The sequence below is a fragment of the Tympanuchus pallidicinctus genome, unplaced genomic scaffold (genome assembly GCF_026119805.1).
Source record: "Tympanuchus pallidicinctus isolate F22 unplaced genomic scaffold, pur_lepc_1.0 scaffold12, whole genome shotgun sequence".
Lineage (NCBI taxonomy): Eukaryota > Metazoa > Chordata > Aves > Galliformes > Phasianidae > Tympanuchus > Tympanuchus pallidicinctus.
The window spans coordinates 10,760,449-10,782,712 of record NW_026294637.1 but is presented as its reverse complement, the minus strand read 5'-3'; the positions used below and the strand labels follow the sequence as shown (position 1 = coordinate 10,782,712).

Below are 22,264 nucleotides of genomic sequence, written 5' to 3'. Positions count from 1 at the left end.
TAAAAATCTTATTAAACCTTAGCAGCTCTTCTACTTTGAAGATGGAGTGTTGTCTTGACTGATATTTACATGTGTATCTTTGTACACAGACCAAGAAGATGAGATGAATTCATGGACTTTTGGATAATACACAGCAGAGACAGTTTACCATGGATGCAACTTTGGATAACACACACTGAGGAAGATACAGTCATTCTTGGTGTCCCAGGTAACACTTGTCCAGTATTTGATGCTATTGTGTTATGTCAGCTGCAGGAGCTGCTCATAACAGAGGACTGACTGTGTTTGCCCATGCTGGTGGCCTCCCAGAGGAACCTAACATCACAGGAGGAATGAGTGCCACCCAGGCAGGACACAACCAGCCTGTTGATGTGGCCCTGCACCTGAGGACACAAGGCCCTCTAAGGGCTGATCTCACAGACTAACATTTTATTGTAAGCTGTGAAAATAGAGAAGATAAAGTCTTCTCTACAACTCCAGTGAATGGCAAAAGGACTAACATGTTGTCACAAGTGAGTTTAACGTTAGACATAAGGTTAGACATAAAGAAACGTGTTCCAGTAATAAAGATAAATCATGAGAAGTGATTACCTGAAGATGTTGCAGAGAAGAGAACATTGGAGGTTTTTTGGAACACAAACTACTCACAGTTGTGTCAATGAAGAAATGGATGATCCTGTGATTTGGCCTGGAGACTGGATTAAATCACTCTAAGGGTCTTTTGTGGTTTCTGTTCTGTGAGTTCTGGCTCAAGGACAAGCTTTGTTATGAAGTTTGGCATCAAGGGGATTTCTTTGCTCCCTTTTGTTTTCTTCTCTCCCAGCTCCACTAAAGTGGCATCTGCCTAGTTGGACAGATGTGTTCATGCACGTACATGTAAGGGTGAAAAAGATTTGGAACTTCATGTTGTAAAACATGACTCAAGGAAATTAAGAGGAGAGCAGTATGCATAATGAGGCCGATTGTCAGAAGATGAAGCAAATTAGTACTGCTTTGCTTGAAACCTGTGTCAGCGGAGCAGATCTGGAGAGCAGTCGTTGATCTGCTGCCAACAGTGAAACAGTCCCCAGCTGAGGTCACCTCTTCTCCCCAGCCCCATCCGTGTGTAGAAAGGATGACCCTCTCCAGGAGCGGGTGGAATCACACAGCATCTGCTTTCCCACATGCCATCAGGGTTTAGGAAGCGCTAATCGGAGGCTGGCACATCAGCTGCTCACAACACATAGAAAGACATCAGCACAGCTCCTCCTTCACCTCATCAGATCCCTGCTCTGTGTCTGCTGCCACCCCTCCTTCCTCACTCACACAGTCTGTCACTCTTGAACCCTGCAGCAAGGGATGCTGTGGCATCAGAGGCATTCCTGTTACATCCATGTAAATCATGGGCACAGTCTGTGCTCAGCAGCGATGCGGTAAACGGTAACCTGCATGGTCCTGCTGGCTTTGAGCGCAGTAAACTGCAAGATGACACTTCTTTCAGAAGGAGAAACAAATGGCCCTGGCAGGTGGTACAGGCTCAGTGAGAGACTCAAAACCAACTTCAAGCACGTGTTCACCACACGCCTGTGCTCAGTGCATGCTGGAGCTTTCCTCAGGCAGAGGCGGCATTGGAGCTGAAGCGCAGACCTGGCCCTGGAGGCGGGAAAGGTGCTGCAGAGGGCCCCTCAGCTGCTCACCTCCCCTCAGCACACAGGGAGCAGCTCGCCCTCTTCCAGAAGGTTCTTTGCACCCCGTGGGCTTCCCCAGGATGAAGAGATGACTGTCATCATTGCATGCCTGTAGCACAGGAAAAGGAGGTGACCCAGGGGTCCTGGAGGCAGCATTTGTGTGGCCACGTAACAATACCTAACACAAACAACTGAGGTGTTTTAATGATATGAAGGGAGATTTGGGCCAAGGACACAGTTGAACCTCAGGAGTGGGAGTTTGAGGGAGTGATAGAATGACTGAACCTTCAGCTACTTTAACTGTATCTGTTTGTCCCCACACCGCTCTGCTGTAGCTTTGGTGTGTTGTGTTTGGTTCAGTTGTGACCAAATGCCATGGAATCAGATGTCCTTGCAGCCTTTCCACAACACCCAGCATCTTCAATGTCTCGTAAGGTCCAAACGCCTCTAAAAATCCAGGTGCTGATGCAAGCTACTGCTAGAAAGCAAGTCAGATTCTGCTTATATTGGCAGCGGATGCACTGAAGGACATCAGGAAAACTCCAAGCCTAGAAAGGTAAAATTACAGTTATTAACCTACAGATTATGTTTCTTAGGATGAAGAGGAGCCATGAATTGCAACTAATTCACTTGTTTTGCAGCTATACCCATGTCAGTATGTGTAAGCAGACCACCAGTATGAAAACCTACCCCAGTGAGGCCAGGCTGGGGTGTCTCAGGAATTCATGCAAATTGAAATAATTTAATTCTCAGTGTGATTTTATTATATTGTATTCATTCTTTGTCTTATGCATCCTTTACTTTTTTCCTAGCAAGTCTTGTATGTTATGTGGTATAAACAATTTGTCTTCCTATAATCTGAACTGATACCTATTTATATATGGCTTTTGTCCCTGATGTTGTTTCCTCATGCCAGGGGAAGTAGTAGGTGTCACATTGGTTAACAGGCTTTTTATAAATCTCTCTTTTTTTCAATCCCACAGCATGCAATGCCTATGACTGTGGTGCCTTTCCTCTTCCTTAGGTTTCTTGGTAGCAAAATCTAAGCAATTATTTTTTCTTGATGAGTTGTAATGTCACAGACTATTTAATATTGGAGAAATCAAACTCCACATTACAGGTTAAATTCACAGAACAGCTTAGACCAGAAATTGATTAGTATACGGAAAAGCTGAAATATTTTAAAACAGATATTTGAGGGTTTTGTTCTTGTCAAAAAAATTGACACAATTCAGTCTAAGCAAAGCCTTCAATCACTGTAAAATATAAAAGGGATGGTTTGTATGGACCACAAAAGATTCTTCCGTCCACTCTTTTTTCCAAAGTAAAATATCAGTTTGACTGGACCACATTTTGGGGAGAAGGACTTTTCTAACTCATGTTTCCCAGGTCTTGTGGCTGGAGAGAGGAAGGAGGTCTGTGTCTGTCACTCGTGTACGTACTTATTCTGCAAGTGTATTACCCAGAGACACTTGGCCTTATGCTGTCTCTCTGCCACAGCAATTCTCTTCTGCCTTTCCAGCTATTTTTCCAAACCAGCAAATAGCTTTTCTTTCACATGTATTACTGGTGTCACTTTAATTTTGGTCAACATATTTGTCAGAATAACACACCTGTCTTAATGTCTGATGCATTTTATAAGTCTATAAATACTCTATTGCCAGAAGTACTGTACTGGTTGGCAGCAGCTTTGTATGTTTGAAAGCATATATATGAGAGAAAAATCAGGATAAAATGAAACTAACACCGCTGAATTGATCAGTGTTGTAGACTCCCCTTGTAAATACCCCTAGTAGTGTAATGTAGCTGCAATCCATTAGAGTCCAGCTACACTACTATTGCACTAAAGTATATTGTAGTTAGTGGACTGATGTTGCTGTTTTTTGGCAAGAGGATCTGGTCCTCTTTTTGCCATCATTTGCTTTAGTGAACTGAGTAAGTGTCTTTTTTTTTCAATGTCAGTAAAAAGATCACTTTTTCTCGATTGTCTTCAACTCTGATTGAATGATCTTGCTCTAACTTTAAACATTTCTTGTTAGATTTTACTCTGTTGTCAGTGAAAAAAACTTCACTGGTACACATAAAATATGTACGAGTGCATGTAAAACAAAATTCTTGTTTTGCTGCCAGCAGCAAACAAGGGGTGATGCTGCTGCCTTTGACTTCTTAGTCCAGATGTGTGTGGTCCATGCATAGTCTAAGAGCTGCCTTCAGATCAAGATATAATTTGCAGACAAGACTTCTCTACATGGAGAGATACATTGGCTTGGAATTCAGTTCCCTAAATCTAGCCTTTAGCCACATGAAGTTGCTTGGCCTCCAACTTTTATCCCAGAAATGTAATGATTTTCCCTGGGTCTCATGCCACATCTGTTAGCTGCATCCAGATGTTTTGAATACTCCAGACATTTTCTTAAAAGTGGATTTCCATGCTGTACACGCTTTGTGATTTTTGAGGGAAAACATGCCTACATAAATTGAAGAATAAATATTGTTTTGCAGATTTTGCTAAAATGTCCCCTCACCCACCTCCGTAATATTCCTGTCATCATGAGTGCATACAGTTCTGGTTGCTCCTGACTTCAAAGCCCATGCTGCTCCACAGCACCTCCCTATATCTTTTCTTACTCCCCTGGCATTGTGTTCAGGGAAATGGGCTGTGGGATGCTCTGTGGTCTAAATCTGGTAGCACAGAGGAAGAATGTGGCAGTGTCAGTCCTCCTCCATGCCTTACTGAGCAAATAGGCTACTAGACAAGATCAAACAAGATACTTGCAGAGCCTGTAACTTACTAGGTAAATTTACTTCTATCAGGAAGTAGCCAGAGGCAAGTCTGGAATTTGTAGCTTAACTCATGGGATAGGGATACAGTGTAAAATTTCCTACTACTAAAATGAGTCGTTTAATCCCCTGGTCCCCAAAAATGAACTCTGGCTTAAAAAAGCTATCTAAAGGTGGCATTCCTTTCTGGAGGGTCTACCACTGATAGAATTTGAATCATTAACAGCACTGATATATTTACTCAACATGTGTTAACTGTGCCTTTAAATTTGGCAGAGGAACAGCTGTAGTCCTCAGAGGGTTGTTTCAACACTCAGAGGCTGGTTTCAACACTGCTGCCTCTTTTTGGTATGACGTTTTACTTCTTGCTGTGAAATTGTTTATGTTCAGGGCAAAAGTTTTTCCATTCTCGTGTGATAATCCTACAAAGACTTGGCATAAAAGGAAGCAACAATTGAATGAGTTATAATTGTTTGTGTCGCTTTCTGAAGGATATAAATAAGCATATATTGCTATTGTGTGTTTCAAGAACAGTGTTGTAAAGCAGTCTTCGCTACAATTATTATTTTGAATCTGTTCTAGAAAATGCCGACTGCGTACATCGTTTTTTAATCCTGTGCTTCTTCAGTAGTGGACCTCAAATTGATCTGTTGACTAGAAAGTGGATTTAATGTCCGATTTGAAGTAGCTGCTTGTTTGACTCTGGAACAGAGCAGTAGTGATTAAAGGCTGTTATCAGTTCACTGTCAAGCGGTTTAAGTGAATTGAGATTTTTTGATTACCAGTAGATTTTTGTGTGGGCTCCTTTGCACGTAATGGTTGACATTCTCACTGGCCTTCTCAGGCCAGTTTGACATGCCATGCACCTCTTTGCTTGTGTATGAGGTATATTGGCAAACTGTGTGTGTGTGTATCTGTATTTCAACATGGCTTGTATTTTTTCTGTTGTTTCCATGCACAGTGTCTTTTAGCAACATCAAAGTATCCTTTGCAAAGATTCTACTCTTATGTTTACAAACTAATGAAGAAGCTCTACTTCTAGAGTTGTTTTAGAAGTGTTACCAACAGCAATGTATAACTAAGGAAGCAATCTGAAGAACAAGAAGCTCAGGTGATGGTAGTTTAATTGAAAGCACCACTTAAACAAAAGGAAGGGGACATAGTTAACAGAATGGAAAAGGGAAAATTGGTAGAAAAGTAACAGTAGTTGTAAGCTGCTGTGAAACACAGCAGAAAGAAAATTGCTTTATGTTTTGGGTTTTGTTTTTGTTGCTAGTTTATTGTTTTTATAATGAATCACAGAAATGTAAGAGAAACCAGCAGCACAGACCTGCAGTGAAATACTGTGTAGATTTATAACGCAGTGCAAATGCACACGAGTGCTAAAATACATTGTCCTATTTTGATTAGAGTCTCATGGCTACAACCTGGCTTATCTCTTTACATCTCACACCAAGGATATAAGTCTGCAGAGCAAAAAACTGGCTGTACATTTTGCTTGAGCACAGTTACAATCCATCTAGCAAAAAACCCCCAAAAACACAAAAAACCCACCAACTCTCTCAGCCATGGGAATAGTCACAGCCTCGTTAATTTTCAGAAGTCTCCAGTGGGACATTATTTTCTTTTATCTTTTCACAGATAGCCTATAGAATCTTATGCATCTTGTGCTGGTTTGGTATTGAGTGGGCTATAGTTATGTATTATTTAATACTTTGGCCAAGCTTTGGTTTCATGAACAATTCATCTTCTGCTGTGTGTATCTGCTGTAGTGATTAATGAAGGCAACCAGCCTATGACTGCAAAGTGCCCCGGGTTCTCTCTCTTACCTAATCCTGCTTAAGTGCATTTTGGGCTAATTTTTCTCCTGCCTTTCCTTTGAGATGATAATTCTTTTCTCGGATGCTAAATAATGTCTTCATCTTACATATTGCCATGACAGTATCCATAGGGAAGCTACAAAGCTCGCTAATGCTGTCACGCCCTTTATTTATTGTTAGGAATTCTGGTAATGCAAAGTGCCTGGGGTCAAAGGGGTTACAGCTTTTAGTTTATATGTACAGGGATCCTACTAGCTTTTCTGATTTATTGATTTTTGTGATCAGTTTGACAAATGAAGATAGACTGAAGCCATATATGAAATACTAATCTTTTCAGCTTTGTTACGAACCTTTGCTAAGTGTTAGGATGTTATATAATAGTCTGTTGTTCAGCTATTCCACAGTTTTCAGAGGAGAAGGTATTTAATGTTTCAAAATAACTTCCTTAGGCTCTGTTTTTCTGGAATATGAGCAGTATATTTGCCTAACTTCCACAGCTCAGAATTTTCAGAGGGTTAGTCAGGGTAAAATTGAGAATGCCTATATAAAATGATAACTACACTATTTCTTAACTTGCAAGGAATGGTGATGTCATGGGGCTTTTTAAAAGCATGTGTGTTTGTTCTTTTTGTGCTTAAGCCTTTGTTTTTTTCAGGTTTTTTGTCTGCCTTCTTCGATAGACTTCCTGCATCGCCTGTCCAAATGTATTTGCTGCTGTGTGGGAGATATCTGTTATATTGTTCTATAAGTTTCTCTCCTACCAGAATGAAATATCAAGCTGAGGCTAAACTGTAAAAATAATGTATAAGCCCAATTAGGTTAGATTTCAGCTGGGGCATATTGGTTAAACTGTAGGAGAGATATGTTTAGTTTGTACTCTTTGGACAGAGTGTGTACATCTCACTTAAATGGATGAAAGTATATTGATTTGTGCACATTGAGAACCAGGCCCTTGCTTTAGCTCAGCAGCTTTGTGGGTCTTGAGTTGGACAGACTTCTCTGTGTGAATTAACTGCAGTGAGAAGGTGGTGGTTGCGAGGGGGGGGTGTTATTCCTAATGTTGTTATTTGTCAGTGTTCCTTTGCAGAGTACTAAAATGACAAGAACTGGTCCAGTGATCATCTTGTATAGTATGTTCACACTGAAAAGCATAACACTGCCACTGCATATTCCTGCTTTCCATTCCTTGTTTTTGTATCAACACAGCACGCACGTACTCATGCACACAACATACAATTTGTGCCATTTATGAAGCTGCAGAATTACTCAGTTGTGGCTTAAAAGGAGCTAAAAATGTATACAGCCATACAAATATGTGTTAGGAAGATGGGATTTGCAATAATTTTGTTTTATAAGTAAATTTTTACTCATTTTTTTTTTTACTGAACAGTTAAAAAATAAAAAATTAAACGTGTAAGACTGTGTGAGGTGATGTTCAGAGCAGCATAGGCTGTTTTAATGGCTGATTTTAATAATGAAAGACAACAGGGGACTAAAAGGTGTGGTGTGATAAGCTGAGAAACACATTCCTTTCCCCAGAGGGTGTATTTAGCTTTGTGTCTTTGATCACTTGAGAAGTACATCAGAGTGCAAAATGGCAGGCTAGGGAACATTACAGCAATTATGAGGTGATAGTTTTTTAAAAATCAAAAGAAGTTTGAACTTATTTGGGAGCTTTTTCCCATTCGGGTCTGCTTGCAGCTGAACAGTAAGATGCTCTATTAGATAAAATATAGGCACTTCAGTGGGACTGTTCTTCAGATATTGACTCAGAAGTTAGCTTGGTGCTGAACACTCTGTACAGAACAGACTATATTTATAAGTTCAATAAATCCGTGTACACACACAGATTTTTTTTCTGTGCAGGTTAAGGAAGGTGATCCCACCCCTCTATTTTGTGCTGGTGAGACCTCACCAGGAGAACTGTGTCCATATGTGGAGTCCTCAGTACAGGATAAACATGGCCTTGTTGGACTGTGTCCACAGGATGGCCACAAAAACAATCCAAGGGATGGAACACCTCCCCTGCGAGAACAGGCTGAAGGAGCTGGCACTGTTCAGCCTGGGGAGAGGTCTCTAGGAGACCTGAGAACAGCATCTCAGTACCTAAAGAGGAGCTAAAGGAAGAAGACAGATCCTTTAGCAGGGTTTGCTTTGGCAGGAGGAGACGAAATGGTTTCAAACTAGAAGAGGGGAGGTTTACATTGGATATAAGCAAAAGGTTCTTTATGATAAAGGTGGTGAGGCACTGGAAGAGGTTGCCCAAAGACGTGGCGGATTCCCCTTCCTGGAGATATTCAAGATCAAGCTGGACCAGGCTCTGAGTACCTGATGGAGCCATAGGCGTCTGTTCATTGCAGAGGAATTGGGCTTGATGGCCGTTAAATTCCCTTCCAACTAAATGATTCTGATTCTTTGTGTGCCTTAGGTTGTGAATGTCTCGTATTCATTTATTCATGTATTTATGTTCCTGATATCCACAGCTTTCAAATTCTCTCATTTTAAACATGAACTGGCTGAGATCCACAGAGGTCTTTAAATGCTGGGCTTCTATTTTAGTGTCTAACTTACCGCATGTTTCAATAGGGAATTAATTGGCTCCACATCTTTATGGGCCTGTACTAAATGATTTGCCCAAAGAGACACAGGAAAATATAGTAAGCTGTTTCTCCAAGCTGTTATCTTCTAACTGAAGGACTGGATCACACTTCAGCACTCACGGTATTAAAATAAGCCTTAATTCATTAATGTTTTTGAACGATCTTGTAAACCTCTTAGGAGCAGAGCTTTGCAATTGCAAAATGCTATTTTATTCCTAAACTTCTGAAATGTTCTGTACTTTGATTTTCGTATTTATTTAAAAAAAAAAGCAAAAAACATAGTGACAAAGAATGTAATAGAAGGCAAAGTTGAACATTTGCAATCTCAAGATTTCTTCATAATTAGAGGAAGGATAGAGATGGTAGTAAAATGTAAAATCTTTCACAAGAAGTCTGAGACACATGACAGCAGAGAAACTGAATTGAGTCAAAAGTAAAAAAAAAAAAAAAATGCTGCAGTGTTATCCATACAAATAAACCAGGTTATTTAAGTCTAAATTATTTTCTTGTGAATTCACTTTCTCCAAACAGCTTTTAATGGCCATGAGATCCAAGACCAAAGCAGTCTGATATGTTTTCTGGAGTGACTGAGGACAAGCAAATTTTGCCATTTGCAACCTTTACATTTGAATAGTTCAAGGAAAAAAAAAGGTATGTGTTTGGACCTGCTACACTTGGATCACCAGAAGGGGGCAAAATATAGGAGATAGTAGGAAAAGCAAGTGAAATCAGAGGCGATAGGAAAATAGGAACCAGTAACAAAAATACCTACAGTCCTTGAAAACCAAAAAGGGCATAATCTTGTGACTTGAGAAAGAAATAAGTTGCTTTTCCTCAGTGTTTCCTACTCTTTAATAGTTGGCTATAAGTTCAGCTTTGAAAACTGTTTCAGCCTTCAGGATGCCTTCTATAACATGAGTCTGTAATAGCAGTACTGGTCCAGCATACAGTGAGCTGATGCTCTATCAGAGCTTTAATATGAAGAATTCATGGGAAAAAAACTTAAGTGAAATTGACACTGTCTTGACTCTTTAAATATATTCTTTCTTTAAATCTAATGTGTTATTCTTCAGTATATGAACTAGGTGAGGAAGATCACTGTGATTTCTCATTTGGAGTACATCAACACTATCTGTCTGCTTTCACACAGAAATGCTAATTTGCAGTATCTGCAAATAGGGACTTCACTGTGCAGAGGTGAAATTATGGGATGGAATTGAACCCTGGAGTGATATTTTTCAGCACTACATTCTCAGAGCTGTCAAAAGAGTGAACAGTCATAGAGAGAAAAGACAATCAGAAAAATGGGATTCAGGTATGAGTGCCTGCCCCCATGTCGTGGTCTAGCATTAGCTCATTCCTGTCTATTGTGGAGTGATTTCAAGGTCACTTGGGTATGTGTGATATACAGACTCCAGATTAAATTCTGGATGGCAGTTATGAACAGATTGGAGAATGCACCAATCTGCCAGTTGTGCCCTGTCCTTTTCCAGGCTTGGTGTCATTGCAAACTGTTTAGGTTCATTTATTAAAAGTTTTGAAATGGATCACACTGCAGTTCACTTCCACTGTTCCAGCACCTGTCTGACATGAGCTTCATCCACATTTGTACCTCTTGGATTTATTTATGCTTGCGAAGCTGAAGTTAATGCTGTCAGCACCATCATAAAATAAAAAATAGCACCAGTACTTCCCCACGATACTTGGTAATTTCAACTTGGATGTATATAAATCCCTACGTCATTAATCATGGAACAAAACTGTTTGTGATGTTGCATGCAAGTTATGGCTGCTTTGACTAGTAGCTGTAATGGTAGAAAGAATTCTGACTGTGAAATGAGGTGCTTGTGGTGGGAGCTCTGCCAACATAACAAATCGAGTGGGAGGTCTGAGCACACTGTAAACTGGTGTTCCATATGCTTGAGAGACTTTTGGAATCTGCCCAGCCTACATATGCTTCTGTTGGCATGCTCTGGAATAGAAAGAAAGATATTGTCCTCGCCCCACCTAACATACCTCCCACTCATTTCAAATGCTCACTTGCAAATGGAGAGCATGCAAATCTAAGAATGATTATGGCACAAACTCAGTCTTGCTAAAGATGAATAGAAAAACATATATCTAATTGAATAGATTGAAGTTGAACTAAAAAATAGATTGATTTTAAAGACAGTGGTGGAAAAATTGTTCTCCAACTCATGATCTGTGGAACAATTTTGTTGTTCTGAAGTGCACAGACTTTGCTAGCCAGTATGTGGAACTGTCATTTGCTGGAAGATGCTCTGGTGACTGAAACACTCAAAACAATGTAGTCTTCCACTGCCTGTTTGCAATGTAGTGAAGAAACTGTAGTATTTAGTGGTTTCTCGAGAGTGCCAGAGATTGTAGCGTAGGCAGCATAACCTTCTGCTTCTAGATGAGCAGAAGCAGAAGAGACAGAATATTGTGTGAATAGATTAGAATACACAGATCTACTTTCAAAAGACTAGCGGCAGAACCAACTTAAAGATCTAAGACAATGCTGCCCATGCCTTTTGGGGAGTTACTCCAAGATAGGTTCAGCACATTCATGTATCCCTGCAAACTGTAATGTGATACAGTCTTAACAGCTGGAGAGAAACATCCAGTAGGAGTGACCAAGAGGCAGCTTGCTGTTTAGATATTCATCACTTTCATTATTTACATCTTTTAATGCAATAGATTTGAGGCAGCAGAAACAAAATAAAAAGTTAGTCTGCTGAGTAAAGTATTTCTCTACCCAAAATTCTACACTGAATAGTTCTAATGTGAAAAATTCTGCAGAGGAAAGAGTAAGTCTGTCATAACCTAATGAAAACAAGTAGAATGACATGAACGGCACAGCTGATTCATGATCTGACTCGATTTAGATTTCTTGTCATATTTAATTCTAGCAACTGAATTCTCTCCTATCCTCATACCGTTAGTTCCACTTTTAGCCCCACACAGAAGTGTGAAACCGCAGAAGTCGCCTGGTTAACAGTGGTGATATGACAGGGAGGAAAATAGTCTCAGACACTTGTCCAGCAGAGGCTCTGACCAGAAATAAGACATTGAAATTCTGGTATTTTAAGGAGAAATAGCTATGTTCAACTCTGTATGGGACTTGGTTATTTTTACTGGAAATTGGACTTAGAGAAATAGGTCTAGGAAATAGGCCTAGCACAAACCTTTCCTAAATTTCCTGGACTGTTGTCTGCTATTAGTTTTGCTTATCTACTTCCATAATCAGAACATGTTGGTGCTGTGAAGATTGTTTGGTTTTTTTTTAACCATTCCAAAAGACATTCAGTAGTAAGAGGGCTTCCCCTTAAAGGGAGCAGCAGTTTTGGAGAATTTGGGGAATGGGGAACGTGGAACAGAAGTCTTATGTGGAATGGAAGAAACTCTGTAACTCTGTACAGAGACTCCAAGAAGGCTGAGATAAAGGAAAAAAAATCTCTGGATAGAGGGATTTGGAAAGAAGCAAGGTGGTGAACAAGGGAAGAAATAATGGAAGAAGTTTATAAAGAGTACTTGGGTTATCCATTAGGCTACCACAACTTTCTCTGTCATGGGACAACTGCATTGTCCTCCTCTTTGTCTTGCCATTCTGTATGGAAACCATTAGATCATATTTGAATAAGTGATTGAGCACCTGGTGAAGGGGTATGACCAGACCTGGGAGCACAGGTGCAAGCAATTCACTTGTGCAACCAGTAGGAGTGGACCCAGGGCCTACCCCTCCCTAACCTCATTTAAGAGCTGGCAACCAAAAGAGAAAATCTCTAATTGGAGAGCACTAGCTGTCAGAGTTTTTTAGTGATCCCTTGTCCTTGGAAAGGGTAAGTTATTTCTTCTTTATTACTGTATTGTGATTACTTCATTTCTTGAGTGATCTGGAACTGGTTAAAGGCAACTATATTAACTGCCTTCTATTCTTACACGTACTAAGGATATAATCTCTTCTGTCAACTTGAAATTACTTTTGTTTTTCAGAATCTTTATTCCTTAAAATCAGCTTCCTTAGCTTTTTTTGGTTATGTGAATGCCAGACCTGCACACGTGTGTACCCTGGCCTTGCTCTGAAGTTCTCTACTTTTCCTCTTCAATCCACAAAAACAGTCTACTTATGAAGCAGCCTTGGGGACTGTGGTAGGAAGAATTTTTTCTGTTTAGTTTCAATGAATTGTGTTATCTTGATACAAGTGGCATAGACCAGCTACACAAACATCCCAGATGAAACACAGCAGAAAGCAAGAGTGGAGCTGAAATGACATTTATTCCATATTGATTCCTAGACAGTCCCCACTGTATGCTTTCTTTTTCTCTTTTAAATATTTCTGAAATATAGGCTGTGGCAAAGTGACAGGTCTTATGTGGACCTAGCCCATGGTATGCCTCTCTGATCATGGTGCAAGTAGCTAGGAAAGAGATAATGCTTTCTTAGGTGAGTGTTCTTATCGCTGGTATAGACCAATAACCTGAATGCTTCTCCTCATCTGCTGCCCTACAACCTTGCTGATAATTTGCAGGAGATGGCAGGAAGCTTTCCCAGCACAACTGATTTGCAACACATGACTTTCCGCTCTTGTGAATGCGTTTTCTGAGGCTATTGAATGCTGACCTCAAAAGATTGAATGCAGCTGCATTTCCTCTTCCAGCAATGGTGTTCCCTAACACAAAAACGGTCCATTATATTGCTTTCTGCCTATTCTTGTATCTTGTAACTGTTACCAAGCCCCTTGCCTTGCCTTCCTGCAAGGATGTAATTGCCATTTTCTAGCAGCATCACGGAGTAAAGTTTAGAGTTCTGTGCTCGAGTTAATATTAGTAATTTTCCTCAAACCTTTCATTTACCCACTTCTCTCCTTGCTGCTATATTAGATACTTACATAAAAGAAGTATGAAGAGTTTTACAACAAAGCCATTGCTTCAATTTCACAACTTAGCAGTGGTTTTTTTGTGGGGGTTTTTTTTTTTTTTTGATGGTTATTTTGATTGAAATTTAAATTACTATTTTGGTCTCATGTTACTTAAACTCATATGGCCCTCCATACAGGCCTACAATGGTGTGCAGTCACCTTAATGTTAGCTGGCAACCTAAGGCATGGAAAGAACAGGGAATTGATTTGTAGATGTGTTGGCTTTCCTTTATATTTGGTTGGTATGGAGGTTAAAGGGAATTGTTCCTCTGATCACCACATAGACACGCTGCTTAGCCTTACTGATGTGAGTAGCTGTGCTAGAAGTGTGAGTCAGGGAAATAATGTGAAATGTGTATGAATGTATTTATGCAAATGGTTTATGGGCCAGATGTGCTCTGAGAGAGTGGTGTGTTATGGAAACAACCTTCAGCAACACTTCTTTTCTTGACCACAATTGCATTTACTTGAAGCTATTGGTAAAAATAGTTAAGTGTTTTCTTGGGGGGGAGGGGATAAAAAAGCTGTCCGTGTGTGTGTGTGTGTGTGTGTGTGAACATATATATGTATTTTATGTGTCCTTTCCTGTTCACCTTTCCCTGCATTGGATTAGATTTAAAAATTAAGAAGTTACTGCAATTAGAATGGTTCTGAAAAGACAGACAGGAGTTCATTGCAGTCAGTGGTGAATATGCTTGTCTCTAATCTGGGCACCTTGTTGAGAGCTCTTTCTTCTTGTTAATACCTCTAACATTTAAGACTTGGAGAAATCTTGTTACTGGCCTTCAGTGAATAAGACGGGAGTGCATATGTATACATGAAGTCCTTCTACTCACTGCTGCCTCTTTCCTGCCTGTACTTTGCCCTTGTTTATCCTTTTCTTCAGAATTAGGGGGGAGGAGGGGAGGAAAGAAAAAAAAAAAACAAAAAACAAACAAACAAAAAAAACCCTGAAGCCATTTGGAAATTTGTAGTTCTTCCACTCCAAAGAAAAAAGAAAATAAAAAAATAAAAAAATGGCTTTGGCTTGCTGTTCCTCCTCCTACCCATTGCCTGAGACTTCCAATTCTGGGAGCTAAACACACAAACATATGTCATACAAAAGTGGCATAAATACCATATGCAAACAGATTCTTCTGTGTGGGTGGCAAGTGCAAATCCCATCTTCTGGCACGCACAAAAACCTGACCCCACTTCTCTAAAAAAATTTGAGAAATAAAAATTGCACCAGTGAGGGTAGAATCAGATAAAATGTCACTCTGCTTTGCATTCTGAGGAGGACTGAGGCATTCTTCTGGAGCAGGTTTTTTGTTTTGTTTTTTTTCTGTTTAATGACCTGAACTCTCGCTGAAGTTCACAGGGTCTGCAAAACTGGTTCAAACCTACACTGTATTTTAATTCCTCTTTCCCTGAACTTATAAACCCTTGTGGTTTCCAAGGGCAATTCAATGTAAAAAGGAAGAACTCTACCTAATGGGAGAGCTTCACTGAATTGGAATGGCAGGGAAAAACAAACAAATGAAAAAAAAGCTGGCATGAGTTTATGGCCTATGTATATGTAGGATTTATACTGACAAGCAGACTTATCCCTACTGGCATGAATCCCAGAAACCACAGTGGCTGGCAAGTCTGCCCAGAAATGGGTTGCACCAATAGTGTGAAATGCCTGTTCCCCATCTCCTGGGGAGGGCTCAAAACATGATAACTGCTGAGTAATGGGATTTGGCTGAAGAAATTAAAAATGACACTATCCCTTGTGGAATCTCCCAAGGGAAATGGATGGAAGATATTTGTATTAGCAGATTCAAGCTGAGTGTCAAATCATTTCTTAATTTGAAAGTTTTCTCTGCTCATCCTTGCTGTACTTCTGCACTGTTTCTGCATCCTATTTGAGCACTGCTGATCTGGTTTTGCACTGAACATGTTTTTTTTTTGGTTTTTAACAGAGTTTCTTCTCTCCAACAAAGACCATAACCCCTACTAACTGACACCCATCTTTCTGGTGTTAGATTCACTGCTTCAGGAAGAATATTAAGCTTAAATATGGAGTTATGCCTCCAGTGAGTTTCAGTGTCATCACTTGTGCTTAGCAGAATTTCAAGCAACCTTTTCTGTACTCACTTAGTGTCATACTCCATGGGTTAGATTTACTTAACTGTTCTCACCTCATCTTGTACTAGTCTTCTCCAGCTTTTGATTCACCAGGGAAGTGCTCTCATGCTACACAAAAGCCCTGACTGTACCTTCAGGTGGATCTAAGCTCATCAGTGCCTGTTCAAAAGATGCATTCCCTTGGAGGGGAGGCAGTGCTGGCACTCCTCTCTTCTAGCACCTGGGTGTGATTTTATCAAGCTCTGTCCTTGTCACCATCTTCTCATAAGAGTGCAGTAACTAGACTAGCTCCTAATGCGCAAAAAAAAAAAAAAAAAAAAAAAAAAAAAAAAGCAAATGTTGAAGTGCTACTAATCCTTTAATCCTTTTCTACGTGAGCTGAGGAGAGAACTGCTTAGGTGTGTAGGTATGGGTTGCATCAGAAAATTTTGGCTCACTTTTAAGATTTTGGTGAAAGAGAGTTCAACCTCAGTCTCTCACAATTAACCTTTCCTTAGACTGTCCCTACACCACATCCTCAGATATAATATTTGTTTTTCATTAAGTAACACGTTCGTTCCTCTGTATAGACTTAAGTAAAACAATGGAATTTGTCTTTGTTAGTTTATTTGTTGGTGTTATTTCCAAATTTCAGCTGATACCAAGAAGGTACAAATAATTCTTTCAAAATCTGGACACCTTGGATACCTCCTGATGCCCTATGTCAAGTATAGCACTGTGTTCCAGCTTTTTTGCTGCTTTCTCTTTCAGACCTACTGCAACTGCTTGCCCTTTCTCCTGCAACAGTGTGAAGCAAATAAGAGTAAAAATGTTTCATGGATAACATTCATCTTTATTTGTGGACTTCAAAGTCAGAGCTGATATGATATTCATTTGTAGAATATTAGAAGATTAAAAGGCAGTGAATGGCTCCAGCAATCCTTTTGCTTTGTTGAGTGAGATTTTGCCATCCAAGATTGCCAAAGGATTAAAACAAAACAAAACAAAAAAAAAAACCAACAACAACAAAAAAAAACTGGCCAGCAGGTCAAGGGAGGCAATCTTCCCCCCACTACAGTTGTGAGACTGCATCTGTGTCCAGTTCTGGGTTCCTTGGTACAAAAAAAGATAAGAAAATCCAGTGGAGGATCCTAAAGGTTACAAGAGTCCTGGAGCATTTCCTTGTGAGGAAAGGCTGAGAGACCTGAGACTGTCCAGTCAGGAGAACTCTACGGGGGAAGATCTTAATTTTTATTAATAGCTAATGGGCAGAAGTCAGTTGGATGGGGACAGGTTCTTTTAAATGTGCCCAGTGACACAACAGGCAGTGTGCACAGACTGGAACACGGGAAGTTCAATAAAAACATAGAAAAAATTCTTTACTTTGAAGTTGGCCAAGCACTGAAACAGAATGCCCAGAGAGGCTGTGGTGTCTCCATCTCTGGAGGTAGCCAAAACCCACCTGGATGCTTTCCTATGTAATCTACTGTAGGGAACCTGCTTTAGCAGGGGTTTGAACTAGGGGATCTCTAGAGGTCTGTTCCAACATCTGCAGTTCTATGATTCCATAAGTAGTGAATAAATGGTTGGGGTTATTTTCAGTGATGAGTTAGATATACCTTTCCAAGAAATAGTATCTATATTCAAAATTGTTTAATTTCACTTTCCCTTTTTCTAATGTATTTATTCTTTTAATTGCTGCTTTGGGATGGTTGTGGGGGTTTTTTGGTGTTGTTTTGTTTTTGTTTTCTTTTTGTAATAGAATTAGTATTTAGCTCCTTATGTGCCTGAAAGAAAACAAATTGTGAGTCTATTCCCATTCAACCAAACTACAGTGAGCTCCCAGTATGTACAGTGTTTGGAAACTTCCTCAAGTTAGGAACCAGTAAGCATGGTTTGAATATGCTGAGCACGTAGAACAAAAGGCATATTTAATGCTTTCTTTTGTTTTCTTGAAGTCAACAGCAGATTTTCTATTGATCTTGAGCAAATTTAACAAGAATTTAAATGCAATTATTTTGGGCGGTAGGTTATGATCTATAGATCAGGTGACAGGACACAGGCTGAACAATGATTCCACACGTCTTTCTGGTGAGAAAATGCCTCAGAAAAGATGCTGTAAGTCTGAAATAATTCTACGGAGGTTATTTATTTTATGAAAATCCTTCTGTTTGAATCTGGTCTATCAGTGCATTATTGCATCTCCTGGCCCCAGTGAGCAGAGAGGCTGATGCAGCATAGCTCCCTGCTGATCTCGCAGCAATGGCTGATTGACTTTGCAAGGATTTTTCATTTCAGAAAGGCCTGCAATTTCCTGAAATGACTTGAAAGAATCACATCATCTTATTTCATATTCACATTTCCTTGTATCAGTTATTTTGGGGGGCAGAAGGTGGAATGTGTGTGTGTGAAATTTTTTCATAGAAAGAAGTTGGATGTTTTTCATAAAAAGCAACATTCTGACCTTGGTATTATTGTCTGTCTCCCCACCTATATTGAAAGAGGATTTCATAGGGATATAAGAGGCTACTTAAAACCCAAGCACTTTATTTGTATTATTGTGAAGAAATATCTTTATAGCTAAACTTATATCTACTGTTGAGAATTAGCAAAATGGGAATCAAGTGATTAAGATGTGGATGTTTAGAAGGTAGATGATTGCAAGTATGAGAATGAGTTGTCTACCCACGTACTTAGCAGATTCTGGAGAAACTGGCTAGGAAAGAGGGTATTTCTAGCACACAATCTACAGGTTACTTGGATTGGTTCGTTAGAAATTTTTTTCCAGGAAAAAAAAAGTAGAGCCCCACACTGTTACAGTCTGTGAAATACCTTGAAGTTCCCAAATAATGACTAATATATTGTACTTTGTCATCTTTCTGCAAATAAATTGTGCAAAACTGTGGAAAATGCTGTACACTCTGCAGTGGGTTTGGATACAGAGTTCATGTCCAGCTGTCTTTAAGTCAGAGTTTCCAGAGGGGAATCTGAAACACAAGTAAATGTACATGTGGTTTTCTTTACATGGCAAACTCTGTTTCTATTCATCTTCTGCTCACTCCATTGATTCTGATTCGTTTTTAACTTGTGGTTTTCTCTTTTTTGTGGCTGTGAATTTATGGATCAGTCAGCTCGATTAAGGCAAACTAAGAGAAAGCTATTTTAGAGGATGTGAGACTCAAATGGAAGGTCTTTGCTCCTACTGTAGGCAGTGATGTCTGCTGAGGGCAGGAATTTAGCTAACTTGCATGCATCAGCTGGAAAAGAAGACGAGAATTGTAACTGTGGAAAGACCTTCTTCCTGTCCCTAATGACTGTTAAAATTGGTACCCGAGGCATCCCTGGAGATGTTTGCACTTGTTAATCAATGCACATGGTGAATCTTTTTACTGATCTGTCTTCCTGGGTGACAAGCAAACTGCCAGTTTGTAGGTATATTTTCTTCCTAGATGAACCAATCACTTGACTAGAACTTCTCCTGTTGGATTTTGTCATTCAACCTGATTTTTTTTCTGAGCTGAAATAATGGTTATGATAAGATTATGAAATATGGTCAGACCTCCATTTCTGTAGATGTAAGTGATGCAGGTAGACTGGACATCAGTGTTTCTTGCAGCAAAAGATCTGGAGGGTTGAGTGGTAGGGTTCTGTCTTTATTTGTGGTGCTTGCCATTTCTGGATGCTGTATCCCAGCATTGTAATACCATACAAAACATCTGTTATTTGCAAACCTGACAGTAAATTGATTCCTCATCATCGTAGCAGTAAGGAGATCATGATGTCTGTGTAAAAGAGTTTGGCATAGTGACCAAGGTCAAACAGCAGAAAGTATGTGGGAACAGAGACCCAAGGATTTGCACTGAGGATAGAGTGAAAACTACTGCTCAAATAGAAAAGGGGTGTCAAAATGAATTTGTATTATCAGAGGGTTTGAGAAGCTGCAAGGTGCACTGAGTAGATGAAGCTGTTAACTTTCCTTTCACAAAGTCCTGTGGCAGCAGTGGAGAGAGATGTTGTTAACCAAAGATTTCATAGCAAGAGAAGTTTTTCATGTAACATACAATAATACTTTCCTTTTCTATAGCATCTTTCACTACTGTGTCTTAGCACGCATTGTTATTGGGGTTTAAAGACAGGTAAAATGACCTCTATCTAGTCTGTTACCATCAATTAATATAAGTGATCAGTGCTCCAGTTTCTCTCTCTGACTGAAGTTTTCTGACTTGAATCACAGATAGCAATTGTACATCTTGGTTTTTATGCACACAGACATGTAAACCTATTGTGCTCGGAGACTTTCAGAGTAAGAAATGGTGTTTAAGCTTTTTCCAGACATTGGTGGCAATTGAGGCACATTAAAATATGAGTTTAACTTTACAAAACTGGTGGTACAGTAATCATTTTCTATCAGTCTTTTTACTGGCAAAAAAATAGTGATATTAAGAAGTGGAAGCCAGACCATTTATATGTTTTCTTAAATTAAGATATATATTGATTGCAACAACAGTTTTCCAGATTGGATGTTTAAATCATCTGAGTGCAGTGAGAATCTAATTCTATTTTTAAGCTTTATTTTACAAATACTGATTAATGAACTTAAATGAGGACTTAAGCTGAAAATTCTTTGGGTAAAGAAAATATCAGGTTAGGTCCTAGCACAATAAAGTACTGCTCTGTGCTGTCCTTACTCCTGGGTAATGGCATGTGAGGGTAGAACTTAGCCTTCTAGAATTCAAAACAAAGTTGGTTATTGATAGCCATTATAATTATTCTGCGTATTATTCATATGCTGAAAGTTATATAAGGTATTTTAATAAGCTAGAATCACCCGAACATAAGGGATATATTTTTGTTTATGGTCTTAAATCTTTATTCATTCACCGTCAATTCAAATGTGTGGAACGTGTGAATGTTGGTACCATTTGTGTCCATGACAAAGTTCACTCACATCACTAAGCAGCATCAGGATTGCAGAGGAATTAGTGGATGGGATACACTCTAAGCCCTCCAGTAGTCATTAGCAGCAGGGTGGAAGCTGCTTTAATCCTGGCCAGTAACTCATCCACGCCTCTCAAAATGCTCCAGGTCTGCTCCAGCTCTGCCTTCCCCATGTGCCAGATCTGCAGAGCTGCAAATATTCTCCAAAGTGAGCAGGTAGGGGAGCAGATTGTGCACTGGCCTCAATACAGTATCCTAGAACCCCAAATAGCAGCCACAGCAAAAGAATGTCTGATCTGAGAGAAATTAATCGGCCAGTAATTCTTTCTAGAGAAAGGCCAGCTGAATATTAATTGGAATCAATGGCAATTACCGTGCTAGGAAGAAACAAATTAAAATTAAATCAATTAAAGGTAATGCCTTGTAGGAAGGACGATGATATTTAATTTAAATTGTTTTAAAGGGTATTTCACACTCTTAAGTTGTTATTTCCATTAAGACATTTCAAACATTTTGCATTTAAAAATTGAATTTTCTCCTCAAAGGCAGAGAGAAAAAGAAAGCATTTCATTCTCAAAAATAGGTCATGAGTTACACAGGTACCACTTCATCCTAGAATTTTTTGCAAGTTTAAAAGAGCTAATTAGTTTTGTTGGGTTGAGATGAGTGAGAAGGATATCTGAATTGTGAATGACAAAGGCTTTTTTAAAAACAATTCTTTATATTCTAGATTTCCTTGATTTTTATTTTTTACTATAATTATTATTTTAACGTGAATAAAATAAGATTTTCAAAATGTGTTAACTACTGCCATCCCATGGTTCCTTTGCAGAGATTTTTAATACTGACTACATAAGCAATATAGCATACTCCATATAGTGCATCTGCATTTGTATTATGTTCTCCTTTCTTGAGACCTCTGATCATACAGATTGAATAGTAGGTTTTGTAGCAGCAATTTCAAAGAGAACGTTTCCCAAATGGTGAGGGATGCATTTTGTGTGATATTCCTTGTTCTTTCTATTCTAATGACAAGCCCTTGCCCTCATTCATTGAGGAGCTATAAATCCAGCCTTCCATTCTGTTGCACGTGATTTTCAGAAAAGGTGTATTTTTCCCCTCTAACATATGTGTGTATACCAGTACTACATTTTCTACCCTCTGTAATTAGGATGAGAACATTATTTCTAATAACCTATAAAGGGCGCCTTAGCGTAAATGTACTGCCTGCAGATGTGTGACATTGCTTGAAGTTCTGCTGGGGAAGGGAGGGAGAAAGCTCCCAGCAGAAGCTGGCCTGGTTATGAGACCAGGATGGGCAGCATTCAGCCTTCAATAAGGTGAATGTGGCTGTTTGGAGGGCATCTCATGCAACCCGGGGCTTTGGATATAGCGTTTCATGAAAAGGTTGGAAATTGCTGTTCTGAGGCATATCAAGTGCATCT

At 39.5% G+C, this 22,264-nt stretch overlaps 1 protein-coding gene across 8 annotated transcripts in view; it reads left to right on the top strand.

Annotated features, from left to right (window-relative positions):
• The first annotated feature begins 2,112 nt into the window (after positions 1-2,112).
• SEMA6D (semaphorin 6D) overlaps positions 2,113-22,264 on the top strand; it is a 346,041-nt gene continuing 325,889 nt past the window's right edge. For 6 of the 8 annotated variants that reach the window (XM_052671944.1, XM_052671940.1, XM_052671943.1 and 3 more), the window contains exon 1: positions 2,114-2,223. The gene's annotated coding sequence lies outside the window, so the exon portion shown is untranslated. Of the gene's footprint in view, positions 2,224-22,264 lie in introns of all 8 variants that reach the window. The other 2 variants (XM_052671942.1, XM_052671937.1) reach the window with 1 other exon arrangement.